We start from the raw sequence: 14,082 nt of genomic DNA, 5'->3' as shown, positions 1-14,082 counted from the left end.
CATCTGCTGACGGGCACCTAGGCTGTTTCCAAATCTTAGCTATTGTAAATTGTGCTTCTATGAACATAGGAGTGCATATATCCTTTCTGATTGGTGTTTCTATTTTCCTAGGATATATTCCTAGGAGTGGGATTACTGGGTCAAAAGGGAGTTCCATTTTTAGTTTTTTGAGGAAACTCCATACTGTTTTCCACAGTGACTGCACCAGTCTGCATTCCCACCAGCAGTGCACGAGGGTTCCTTTTTCTCCGCATCCACGCCAACACCTGTTGTTTGTTGATTTGTTGATGACAGCCATTCTGACAGGTGTGAGATGGTACCACATTGTCGTTTTGATTTGCATCTCTCTGATGATTAGTGACTTTGAGCATGTTTTCATGTGTCTCTTGGCCTTCCTTCTGTCTTCTTTTGAAAAGATTCGATTTAGGTCCATTGCCCATTTTTTTATTGGATCATTTATCTTCCCTTTATTAAGTTGTATAAGTTGCCTGTAGATGTTGGAGATTAAACCTTTATCAGTGATAACATTTGTAAATATGTTCTCCCATACAGTGGGATTTCTTGTTGTTTTGTTGATGGTTTCTTTTGCTGTGAAAAGCTTTTTATTTTGATGTAGTCCCATTTGCTTATTTTTTCTTTAGCTTTCATTGCCCTAGGACCGGGGTCGGCACACTGTGGCTCGCGAGCCACATGCGGTTCTTTGGCCCCTTGAGTGTGGCTCTTCCACAAAATACCATGGCCTGGGCGAGTCTATTTTGAAAAAGTGGCGTTAGAAGAAGTTTAAGTTTAAAAAATTTGGCTCTCAAAAGAAATTTCAATCTTTGTAGTGTTGATATTTGGCTCTGTTGACTAATGAGTTTGCCGAACACTGCCCTAGGAGCAGTATCAGTGAAGAAGTTCCTTCGGCATATGTCTGAGATTTTGCTGCCTGTGGATTCCCCTAGTATTTTTATGGTTTCCCGTCTTATGTTTAAGTCCTGTATCCATTTTGAGTTTATTTTTGTGTATGGTGTAAGTTGCATGTATCTGTCCAATTTTCCCAACACCATTTTTTGAAGAGACTGTCTTGACTCCATTATATGTTCATGCCTCCTTTGTCAAATATTAATTGAGCATAGTGGTTTGAGTCGATATCTGGATTCTCTATTCTATTCCATTGATCTATATGTCTGTTCTTGTGCCAGTACCATGCTGTTTTGAGTACAGTGGCTTTGTAATACAGCTTGAAATCTGGTATTGAGATCCCTCCTACTTTATTCTTCTTTCTCAGGATTGCTGTGGCTATTCGGGGTCTCTTTTTATTCCAGATGGATTTTTGGAGAGTCCTTTCTAGGTCTGTGAAATATGCCATTGGTATTTTAATGGGGAGTGCATTGAATCTATAGATTGCTTTGGGTAGTATGGACAATTTAATGATGTAGATTCTACCAATGCATGAACATGGTATGTTCTTCCATCTGTTTACGTCTTCCTCTATCTCTTTTTTCAGTGTCCTGTAGTTTTCCACGTATAGGTCTTTTACCTTTGTAGTTAAGTTTAGTCCTCAGTATCTTAATTTTTTTGGTGCAATGGTAAGTGGGATTGTTTTTTTAGTCTCTCTTTCTATAAGTTCACTATTGGTGTACAGAAATGCCATAGATTTCTTGGCGTTAATTTTGTATCCTGCTATATTGCTGAATTCATTTATTAAGTCTTTTAGTTTTCTGATGAAGTCTTTTGGGTTTTTTATGTACAATATCATGTCATCTGCAAATAAGGACAGCTTTACTTCTTCTTTTCCAATTTGGATGCCATTTATTTCTCCTTCTTGTCTAATTGCAATGGCTAATACTTCCAGTACTATGTCAAACAGGAGTGGTGAGAGTGGGCATCTCTGCCTTGTTCCTGTTTTTAGGGGAAGTGGTTTTAGTTTTTGCCCATTGAGTATGATGTTAGCTGTGGGTTTATTATATATAGCATTTATTATGTTGAGGAATGATCCTTCTATTCCCATCTTGTGGAGAGTTTTTATCAAGAAAGGGTGTTGGATTTTGTCAAATGCTTTTCTGCATCAATTGATATGACTATGTGATTTTTATCTCTTAATTTGTTTATGTGATGTATCATGTTTATGATTTGCAGATATTGTACCATCCTTGCATTACTGGGATAAATCCTACTTGGTTGTGGTGTATGATCTTTCTGATGTACTGCTGGATCTGATTTGCTAGAATTTTGTTGAGGATTTTGGCATCTATATTCATGAGGGATATTAGCCTGTAATTCTCTGTCATCATGTTGTCTTTATCTGGTTTTGGTATTAGGGTGATGCTGACTTCATAGAAGGAGCTTGGAAGTGTTCCTTCCTCTTGAATTTTTTGGAGTAGTCTGAGGAGGATAGGTTTTAGTTCTTCCTTGAATGTTTGGTAAAACTCCCCTGTGAGCTGTCTGGACCTGGGCTTTTGTTTGCTGGAAGCTTTTTGATGACTGCTTCAATTTCTTCCATACTTATTGGCCTATTGAGCTGTTTAGATTCTTCCTGATTAAGTTTTGGAAGGTTATATTTTTCTAGGAATATGTCCATTTCTTCCAGGTTGTCCAATTTGTGGGAATAAAGTTGTTTGTAGTATTTTTAAACAATTCTTTGTATTTCTGTGGGGTCTGTTGTTATTTCTCCTCTTTCATTTCTGATTTTGTTTATTTGGGTCCTCTCTCTTTGCTTCTTGTTGAGCTGGGCTAGAGGTTCATCAATCTTGTTTATCCTTTCAAAGAACCAGCTCTTGGTTTTGTTGATCTCTTGTATTGTTACTTTGGTCTCTATGTCCTTTATCTCCGCTCTGATCTTTATTATTTCCTTACTTCTGCTTACACTGGGCTTTTCTTGTTGCTCTTTTTCTAACTCTTTGAGTTGTAGGGTTAGGTAATTTATTACCATTGTTGCTTGTTTTTTTGCAGTAGGCTTGTAAAGCTATGAACTTCCCTCTCAATACTGCTTTCGCTGTGTCCCATAGATTTTGAATTTTTGTGTTTTCATTGTCATTTGTTGCCATGATGTTTTTTATTTCTTCCGTGATCTCTCTGGTAACCTAGTCATTGTTTAATAGCATGCTGTTTAGTCTCCATGTGTTTGATTTCCTTGGATTGTTTTTATTGTAGTTGATTTCCAGTTTTATGCCACTGTGATCTGAGAAGATGCTTGATATGATTGTATCTTCTTGAATTTGAAGAGACCATGCCTGAGACCCAATACATGGTCTATCTTTGAAAATGACCCATGTGCACTTGAGAAGAATGTATATTCTGTGGCTTTGGGGTGAAATGTTCTGAAGATGTCAATTAATTCCATCTGGTCTAGTGAATCATTTAGGATTGATGTTTCTTTGCTGATTTTTTTGTTTAGAGGATTTTTCCAATGGTGATAGTGGGGTATTAAAGTCTCCTACTCTGATTGTATTGCTGTCAATCTCTCCCTTGATATCCTCCAGGATTTTTTTAATGTATTTGGGTGCTCCTGTATTGGGTGCGTATATGTTTACCAGAGTTATTTCTTCTTGTTGGATTGCTTCCTTTAGTATTATGAAGTGGCCTTCCTTATCTCTTGTTATGTCCTTCACTTTGATATCTAATTTGTCAGATATAAGTATTGCTACCCCAGCTTTTTTTTTTCCATTTCCATTCACCTGGAACACCTTTTTCCATCCCTTCACCCTCAGTCTGTGTGCGTCTTTTTTTCTGAGGTGGGTTTCTTGTAGACAGCAGATATATGGGTCTTGTTTTCTTATCCAATCCGTTACCCTATGTCTTTTGATTGGTGCATTTAATGCATTTACATTTAAAGTTAATATTGATAGGTACTTATTTGTCCCCATTTTTATTCTTTACCCCTATGTTCCTTCTTCACTTCCCCTCTCTCTCTCTCTCTCTCTCTCTCTCTCTCTCTCTCTCTATATATATATATATATATATATATATATATATATATATATATATTTTACAGCAGACCTTTTAGCATTTCTTGCATTGCTGGTTTGGTGGTAACAAATTCCCTTAGTCCTTTTTTGCCTGTGAAGCTCCTGATTTCACCTTCAATTTTGATTGATTCATACTATACCTTGCTGGGTATAGTATTCTTGGATTGAGACCCTTCCTTTGCATGACTGTGTATATTTCATTCCATTCCTCTCTGGCCTGATGAGTTTCTGTTGAGAAATCAGTTGCTAGTCTGATGTGGGTTCCTTTGTAGGTAACTTTCTGTCTCTCTCTGGCTGCTTTTAATTTTTTTTTATTTATTTTATTTTATTTTATTTTTTTTTTGTTTAATGAGGCACAAATTGATATAATCAGGTAGAATCAAAATATGCATCTGGCAAATATAGTACAAATCATTTGGAGCCATAAAAATATGTAGAATTTTTTTTTATTTATTTTTATTTTTTATTTATTTATTTATTTTATTTATTTTATTTTTTTAAAATTTCTTTATTGATTAAGGTGTCACATATTTGTCCTCATCCCCCCATTCCCATCCCACACCCATCCCCATGGATGCCCCAACCCTCTGTTGAACTTAAGCATTGGTTTAGGCTCATATGCATGCACACAAGACCATTGGTTGATCGCTCCCCCCTCCCCCCACCCTTCCCTATCCTCCCTCTGAGGCCCGATAGTCCGATCGATGCCTCTTTGTTTCTGGTTCTGTTCTTGTTCATCAGTCTATGTTGTTCATCATTTCCCCTACATGAGTGAGATCATGTATCACTAGAGATATACTTATAAGAATTGAATGTGCGACGAGCAATAATAGTTATGCTGACAGGCAAATGAATCAGTCTGTAGTGAGTTTCTTTCTGGTCCAACAGTTCTTTTGAGACCCAATATCAATGTCCACCAGTTCCTTATGAGTACATGTCGGCACTGACCCCTCAGCTCTGGATGGTGGACAAATGGTGGTAATGCAGGTCCGACTCCCTCTGGTTTGGTCTCGGCCGGATCCTGGGGCACGGCTTCACCCGGATCCAGGGGCCCACGGCCTCACCCGGACCTGGGATCCAGCCTCACCCGGATCTAGGGGCACACGGCCTCGCCCAGACCCAGGATTCAGCTTCATCCGGACCCAGGGGCGCATGGCCTCACCTGGACCCAGGGGCGTGTGGCCTCTCCCAGACCCAGGGTCACGTGGCCTCACCCGGATCCAGGGACCCACGGCCTCACCCGGACCCGGGACCCAGGCTCACCCGGATCCAGGGGCCCACGGCCTCACCCGGACCCGGGACCCAGGCTCACCCGGATCCAGGGGCCCACGGCCTCACCCGGACCCGGGACCCAGGCTCACCCGGATCCAGGGGCCCACGGCCTCACCCGGACCCGGGACCCAGGCTCACCCGGATCCAGGGGCCCACGGCCTCACCCGGACCCGGGACCCAGGCTCACCCGGATCCAGGGGCCCACGGCCTCGCCCGGACCCGGGATTCAGCCTCACCCGGACCCAGGGCCCCACGGCCTCGCCCGGACCCGGGATTCAGCCTCACCCGGACCCAGGGCCCCACGGCCTCGCCCGGACCCGGGATTCAGCCTCACCCGGACCCAGGGGCGCACGGCCTCGCCCGGACCCGGGATTCAGCCTCACCCGGACCCAGGGCCCCACGGCCTCGCCCGGACCCGGGATTCAGCCTCACCCGGACCCAGGGGCGCACGGCCTCGCCCGGACCCGGGATTCAGCCTCACCCGGACCCAGGGGCGCATGGCCTTGCCCGGACCCAGGGGCACGTGGCCTCACCTGGACCTGGGGCCCAGCCTCACCCTGACCCAGTTCCCAGCCTCACCCGGACCCAGGGGCACGCGGCTTCACCCGGATCCGGGACCCAGCGGGGTTTCATCTTCTTGATCCCAATTCCTGTTGGTCAATTCCCTCTCAGCAATTCCTTCAGCCATTTTCTCAGAGTTCCAGGGCAGCCACCGCAGAACTCGTTGGGCGGCGGGCTCGGCGAAGCTCCTGTGTGCCCGGTGCGCGGCGGCGGGCTGGTCCGCGGTGGCTGCGTCGGCCCTTGGGTCTGCAGCGATGGCCGGTCGCCGAGCGTGCGCACCTGGCCGCTTCCGGGGCGTTGAGATTCTTGAAGGACTCGGAGGTCAGCAAGCGCGTAGTCTCCCACCCCATGTCTCCCAGGGGCTCGTCTGTCCGTGCTCGGCAGCGAGTGAAGCCTTCCCCTCAGCCGGAGACCGCTGGGGGAACTGCGCTGAGCACGATCCAGGCCGCCATTGTGTCGCCTGAGCCGTAGTTTTTAAAGTGTGGTCTTTGGGTCACCGGCATCAGCTTCATCCCGCATACCCCTCTCTTTTATTCTAGTTGTAGAGCATCTGCTCAGTCAGCCCTCCGGTGGTTCTGGATGGTGTCTGCTGTGCTCTCCCGTCGTAGTCTCAAAATTGTTGTGGTAGGCAGCAATCAGGCTTCTGCCCTATGCCTCCATCTTGGTCCTTGTTTGTATAGTTAAGTCTTGATTGTTGTTGGTGTCACTGGGAGGAATTGTCCTCCAGGCCAATTGGCCGTGCGGACCCTCTGTGCCTATAAAGGAAGAGTTGCTGTCCGGGAGACACGTTTATTTGCCGGGTCTTGGTGCAGCAAGGCTTTGGCGCTCACTGCGTCTGCCTCTTGGATGTGTCCCTTATGGGAGTGGTTGAAGTCTGGTGTCATCTCACACCGACCACTAGATGCCTTCGTTTTTGGGTCTCCAATGGAGTGTAGGTCAGCTACTGCCTGCGGCCCCTCAGCATGAATTACAGCATCCCTTATATTCGTGACCTGTTTCGGTGTCTTCCCTTTTTGGCTGCCTCCCTATCGCTCAGCTTCCCCAATCTCCCTAGGTGGTCGCTCTTGATACCCCCCTTTGTGGGCTGAGTGCAAAGTCTTGGTGTTGTTAAGCCTTGATTGCTGTTGGTACACTGGGAGGATGTGACCTCCAGTCCAATTGGCTGTGAGGATCAGCTGTGTCTATGCCGGGAGACAGCCCCATTCAACTAGACTTGCAAAATTGTAAAAGCCTCTGTGTTCAGCTTGGATGGGGCGGAGTTACAGGGCGGAGCCTACTGCCTTGGCTTCCCGTCAGCCCCGCCCTATGAGGTTCCTGTGTCCCTCTGTACTCCCAGCAAACACCTCTGAGAGAAAAGCGCCCTGGAGTTTCGCGCGCTGCCAAACAGTCTATTCTCTCCCCCAATGAATCTGGATTCCCAGATTCTCGCCCGGAACTGGGTTTCCATGTAGTCAGAATTGGGGCTCACCGCAGTCTGGCGCTTTTGTCTCCTTCCCTCCAGGGTGACTCAGCGGCACAGTCAACAGCCCATCCTTCGCGCACAATCCCCTGCGCGCTTCCGGTGCTCTGCTCTTCGCCGCCTCTCTGTACCTCTGCCCCACAGCCCAGCTTTCCCCAGCATGAGCCTGGCTTCCCCGGGTCTTTCCCGGAACTGGGGTTCAGTGCAGTTGGAACTGGGGGTTCAGCACAGTCTGGAGCCCTTGTCTCCCTCCCGCTAGGGCAATCCAGCGGCACAGGCAACAGACCCTCCTCTGCGCACATTCCCGTGCGCGGCTCCGGCGCAACTCCTCCGTGTCTCCGCTCCACAGCCCAGACTCCCCCAGCATGAGCCCGGCTTCCCAGGGTTTCGCCCGGAACTGGGGTTCAGTGCAGTCGGAGCTGGGGTTCAGCACAATCTGGCGCTTTTATCTCCTTCCCGCCAGAGAACGCCAGCCAGGCCGTCAGCCGCCCCTTCCTCTCCGGCTCCGTCTTCCCCGCACGCGCGCGGGCTCGTGTCTCCGCCCGTGTCTCCATACCTCAAGCTTTTACGGCTTCCCTGATTTTCCTTGTGGTCCTCTCTTTCCTTCTAATTGTGGGCATTTCAGTCAGCCAGCTTTCCTGTGGTTCTGGATGATGTCCGTTTTGATTTTTAGTTGTGTTTTTGAAATTGTTGTGCCCGGCTGTAGGTTAGGTGTTTAACCTATGCCGCCATCTTGGTTTCTCTCACTGGCTGCTTTTTAGAGTCTTATTTTGTCGTTGGTGTTTGCCAATTTAATTATAATGTGCCTTGGCATTGGTCTTTTGGGGTCCATTTTGCTTGGGACTCTGTGAACTTCTTGGATTTGTGTGAGTTTTTTCTTCCCTATTTCAGGGAAGTTTTCTGTCATTTCTTCAAATAGGTTTTCTATTCCTTGCTCAGTTTCCTCTCCTTCTGGAACCCCTATTATGCGGATGTTGTTTTGTTTCTTGTTGTCCCAAAGTTCCCTTAGGCTCTCCTCCTGCTTTTTAATTTTTTTTCTAGAAGCTTCTCTACTTGGTTTTTCCCCACCTTGTCTTCTAGCTCACTGATGCGGTCCTCTGCTTCTTCTAGGCTACTCTTTATGCTTTCTATTGAGTTCTTTACAGCAGCGATGTCATTTTTCATTTCTTCTTGGTTCTTCTTCATTTCCTCTTGGTTCTTACTCATACTGTCGAATTTGTCTTCCATTATTTTCAGCCACCTTATGACCATTTCTCTGACAGGTTGCTTGCCTCTCTTTCGTTTATTTCTTTTTCTGGTGATGCCTGCTTTTCTTTCATATGTGGGTGTTCTCTCTTCTCCGGATGTCTGGTTATGTAGTTCTCTCTCTCCTTTCTGTGGTGGAGTGTAGAGCTCCTCTGAATCCACGTGTTTGTGCCAATTGGGGACCAGTGTCCTGGGGCTTGCAGCTTTTCGGTTGTTGTTGCAGTTGTAGATTTTCAAGCTTCTGATAACATCCACTTTCCCCTTCAAGATGGTGTGGTGTCCGTGTCTGAGTCCATAGCTCTGGGAGGGGACTCAGTAGCAGTGGGGGTTGCCCGGTCAGGGGACTACCGTCCAGCAGTCCCCCATCTTCACCTGGAGTATAGCTGTGCCTTAACTTACCAACAAATACTCCCCGTGCGACCCTCAACTGCTCTTTCTTTCTGCTCTGGGACAAGGCTCTGGACCCGTCTGTCTATTCCGCCGCTTTGTTTTCTCAATAAAGGTGCATGCTTTTTTGTCCTGACTGGTTTGGCTCAATGGATAGAGCGTCGGCCTTCAGACTGAAGGGTCCCACGTTTGATTCCAGTCAAGGGCATGTACCTTGGTTGCGGGCACATCCCCAGTAGGGGGTGTGCAAGAGGCAGCTGATCGATGTTTCTAACTCTCTATCCCTTTCCCTTCCTCTCTGTAAAAAATCAATAAAATATATTTAAAAAGGTGCATGCTTTTATTGCTTTAATAAGTTGGCTTTTCACAATGCAGCCAATGTTTCTTGTATGAATTCATTTATATGAGAAGACAAGGATCAAGGCTGGGGACAGCCCTCTCCCTCTAGTTCAGGGGAGCTGTCCTGTCTAGTAACACTTCTCTGGTGTCGGTGAGAGGTGCCTATAACAGGTAAGGCTTTAAAACACAACAGACATTATGCACAAATTATAAAACAATAACCTGAATGAGTAATTTTGGAGGGGGGTAAAAATTTTATTTTTATTGGAAAATAAATATACAACTTGGAATGAATTTGAGGCAAATTGTTCCATAAGCAGATTTTCTTTAAGTGGCTGAACAAAGTTTAAAAAGCAAGTAATAATAAAAGAAAATGATTCTGGTACAGGACCAGCAGTACAAAAAAACAGTGTACGAGTACCTGGATAATACACCCATTTTGCAATAGTGCAACTTTTAAGTACATGTTGTTGACTGCCCATAGTCCATGCAGAGTTACAACTCCACACTTCAACATCAACATGCTGACAGTTCCTAAAGAAAACTACTTAAAAAAAAGGCATAACGAGATGTTCCTCAGTTGACCAACTCCATCTAAGGTTAGATGTGCAGAAGGCTTAGGTAGATCCAGAGTAAGCCACATGCAGCATGTTACTGGATCAATTTTCTAAAATAGGGTTTCTTGACAATATCAGTAAAATAAGGGAGGAAAATATGGAGGAATGAAGTCCTAATTACTATGTAAGCATATTTTTTGACTAGAGGCCCAGTGCACGAAATTTGTGCACGGAGGGGGGTTGTCCCTCAGCCCAGCCTGTACCCTCTCCAATATGGGACCCCTTGAGGGCTGCCGGACATCCCGCTCACAATCCAGGACTGCTGGCTCCCAACTGCTTGCCTGCCTGCCTTCCTGATTGCCCCTAACCGCTTCTGCCTGCCAGCCTGATCACCCCCTAACCACTCTGCTGCCAGCCTGTTTGCCCCCAACTTCCCTCCTCTGCCGGCCTGGTCACCCCTAACTGCCCTCCCCTGCAGGGTTAATCGCCTCCAACTGCCCTCCCTTGCAGGCTTGGTCCCTCTCAACTGCCCTCCCTTGCAGGCCGGGTGCCTCCCAACTGCCCTCTCCTGTTGGCCATCTTGTGGTGGCCATCTTGTGTCCACATGGGGGCAGGATCTTTGACCACATGGGGGCAGCTATATTGTGTGTTGCAGTGATGATCAATCTATATATTATTCTTTTATTAGATAGGATAGAGGCCTGGTACAGGGGTGGGGGCCAGCTGGTTTGCCCTGAAGGGTCTCCCGGGTCAGGTGGGGGTTCCCTTGGGGTGTGGGGTGGCCTGAGCGAGGGGCCTGTGGTGGTTTGCAGGCCGGCCACGCCCCCTAGCAACCCAAGCGGAGGCCTTGGTATCTGGAATTTATTTTCCTTCTACAATTGAAACTTTGTAGCCTGGAGCGGAGCCAAGCCTGGGGCTCCCTCCGAGGCCAGCAGCCATTTGTGTTGGGGTTATAATTGAAACTTTGTTGCCTTAAGCGGGTGGGCCCGGCCAGGGTGTGCGGAAAGCTTTGCTTCCCCTGTTGCCGGCGGCAACCCTGGCCTGCTCTCTCAAGCTCCATTCTGCCGCCATTTGTTTGAATTTGTTTACCTTCTATAATTGAAACTTTGTAGCTTGAGTGGAGGCTTAGGCCTGGCAAGGGCAGGCGGAAAGCTTGGCTTCCTCTGTTACCTAGGAAACCTTGCTCTCTGTGGCTGTAGCCATCTTGGTTTGGGTTAATTTGCATGCTCGCTCTGATGGGATGGTGGGCGTGGTTTGTGGGTGTGTCGGAGGTGTGGTCAATTTGCACATTTGTCTATTATTAGATAGGATAGTAGGGGGAACCTTTTACAGACAAGTTACAAACAAAGAAAAGGCAAATAAACATTTTTTTGTACAAGAAATTTAACACATTCTGTACAATATCCCCACTTTGCTGTCATCATTTGTACAAACTCTTCACAGTTTACTTGACCATCACCTTCAATATCTGCTTCCCTGATCATTTCATCGACCTCTTCATCTGTTAACTTCTCTCCAAGGTTTGTCATCACATGCGAAGCTCTGCTGCACTAATATAGCCATTGCCATCTTTATCAAACACGCGGAATGTGCTTCTCAAATTTCTTCTTCACTGTCTGTGTCTTTCATTTTTCTTGCCATCATTGTCAGAAATTCTGGGAAGTCTATTGTGCCATTACCATCAGCGTCTACTTCATTTATCATGCCCTGTAACTCTGCTTCTGTGGGACTCTGCCCAAGAGACCTCCTTACCATTCCCAATTTCTTTGTTGTTATAGTTCCATCACCATCCCTGTCAAACAGTGAAAAAGCTTCTTTGAATTCTATAATCTGCTCTTCAGTCTTGTTTTTTATTTTTGTCTCCCCATTTTGGCTGCCTGTTGGGGTCAGTGTGTGTGTATTAGGTTGATCTGCTGTGACTCCCTATCTCTAGTGCAGGACAGTGTCAGAAGCTGTTTGTGACTGGTCCTGAGTATCCTGTTTGGAGCTATCAGCAACCCACAGCGTGTGGCTCCCTCTGCTGGGGCTGGGTGCCTTTGGAAAAGACCAAGATATGCACCAAGGTCTGCTTTTCATAGGTGAAGGTCCAGAAGGAGATCACATAAGGACTGAAAGCCCCCAGAGACCCTCCTCGGCCTTCAGTCTGATCCTTATTCATCTGATTGCCTCAGGCTATTGACTCCAGGATGGGGTGAGAGGTTTTCCAACAGGGTGGGGCAATTGTTTGCCCCCTAGGCAAAAGCTGTCTGGATGGTAAAGGAGGTCTGCTGGAGGAAGATGTCCCCTGCAGTTTGAGGGAATGACTCAGCACAGGAAACGGGGCAGCTGCCTTCCAAACTCTAACTCCAGAGCTCCCAACCCCGGATTCTGCTCACACAGCTATAGTGCACTCTGTCCTCCCTCTGCCAGAACCCAAGGTGAGCGGCTGCACATGGAATTTTGTGTCTTACCCTTTAAGTGGGTGCCTACATTTCCAGTGGTCTCTCCCTGTTCTCTCCCTGGCAGACAGAAACCCTGCTGATTTTCACAGCCATATGTTGTATGGGTACTTTTTTCACTTCTGGTGCTCTGGCTGAGGGGTCCAGCTTGGGATTTAGACCCCAGAGTTCTCAGTGGGAGCACCCCTCTGGAACTTCAGCTGCTGTCTGTGGGAGCCCGGCCAGCCCTTTCTTGCCTCCGCACTTCCTACCCACCTTTTTGCAGTCTTCATTTTCCCTCCTTGGTTACCAGGGTTCTCTCCATCTAGTCTTCAGTTGATTATTCAGGATGTTTTTTCTGTATTTTAGTTGTAATTCTAAAGTGTCAGTATAGCTTCCACTTACTCTGCCACCATTTTTCCTTCTCCTTGACTTCCTTCTTGATCTCATTGCTCTTCCTCCTGTCACCAAGTTATTGTCACTATCCTGTGCTTTGTGACAATTATTCCCTTGCATTTCTTTATATTTTTACTACCCATGTCTTTTGCTCTAAATAATATTTATTTTTTGTTTCATTCAATATTAACCATGATAAAAATATAATCAGATTATTCTTCTGGGAACTGCTTCTTTTATTCAACATAATGTATGTGAGTTCCCTTGCATTTTTAAAATATTTTACTACCTATGTCTTTTGCTCTAAATAATATTTATTTTTAGTTTTATTCAATATTAACCATAATAAAAATATAATCAGACTATTCTTCTGGGAATTGCTTCTTTTATTCAACATAATGTATGTGAGATTTTTAAAAAAATTATTTTATTGTTTAAAGTATCACAAATAGTAGTACATATGTCTCCTTTTTTCCCCATTGACCTCCTCTCAGCCTCCCCTTCCCCTGGCACATGCCCTCATCCTTCCCCTCTCCCGCTGTGTCTGGCGTCCATTGGTTATGCTTATATGCATGCATACAAGTCCTTCGATTGATCTCTTACCTGTATGTGAGATTTAACTATGCCAATGTAAATAACTGTGTTTTGCTAACTTTTACTGTTGTGTATTATTCCATTATATGAGTACTAGTGGCCTGGTGCATGAAATTCATGCTGGGGGGGTGAGGTTTCCTCAGCCCAACCTGCACCCTCTCCAATTGGGGACCTCTTGGGGATGTCTGACTGCTGGTTTAGGGATCAGGCCTAAACCAGCAGTCGAACATCCCTCTCGCAATCTGGGACTGCTGGCTCCTAACCACTCACCTGCCTGCCTACCTGATCACCCCTAACTGCCTCTGCCTACCTGCCTGATTGCCCCTAACAGTCCTCCTTTGCCAGCCTGATCTTGCCCCTAACTGCCCTCCCCTGCCGGCCTGATCTCACTCCCATCTGCCCTTCCCTGCTGGCCGGGTTTCCCCCAACTGCCCTCCCCTACCAGCCTGATCTCGCTCCCAATAGCCCTCCCCTGCTGGCCTGATCTCGCCCCCAACTGCTCTCCTCTGCTGGCCTGATCACCCCTAACTGCCTCTGCCTGCCTGATCACCCCTAACTGCCCTTCCCTGCTGGCCTGATCTTGCCCCCAACTGTCCTCCTCTTCAGGCCTGATCTTGCCCCAACTGCCCTCCCCTGCCAGCCTGATCTCGCCCCCAACTGTCCTCCCCTGCCGGCCTTATCACCCCTAACTGCCTCTGCCTTGGCCCCCACCACCATGGCTTTGTCCAGAAGGAAGTTGGACGTCCGGAAGATGGCTGGTCAACCCAGTTTAATTAGCATATTACTCTTTTATTAGTATAGATTATATAATTTATCTAATCTACTGTTCATGGGTATTTGGGATGTTTCTAGCTCTTTACTCATATGACCTTTCTTATGAAAATATCCTGATCTACTCTCATGTA

General features: G+C 46.7%; 1 pseudogene across 1 annotated transcript; it reads right to left on the bottom strand.

Annotated features, from left to right (window-relative positions):
* Nucleotides 1-9,318: 9,318 nt before the first annotated feature.
* On the bottom strand, nucleotides 9,319-12,726 carry LOC307108114 (calmodulin-alpha-like; annotated as a pseudogene). Its single transcript has 3 exons — nucleotides 12,723-12,726; nucleotides 11,147-11,647; nucleotides 9,319-9,375 (listed from the first exon to the last, which is right to left on the bottom strand). The product of its transcript is annotated as a calmodulin-alpha-like (transcript).
* Between the last annotated feature and the right edge of the window lie 1,356 nt (nucleotides 12,727-14,082).

Source organism: Cnephaeus nilssonii (assembly GCF_951640355.1).
Source record: "Cnephaeus nilssonii genome assembly, chromosome: 12".
NCBI lineage: Eukaryota > Metazoa > Chordata > Mammalia > Chiroptera > Vespertilionidae > Cnephaeus > Cnephaeus nilssonii.
This window is presented reverse-complemented; position numbering and strand designations above follow the sequence as displayed.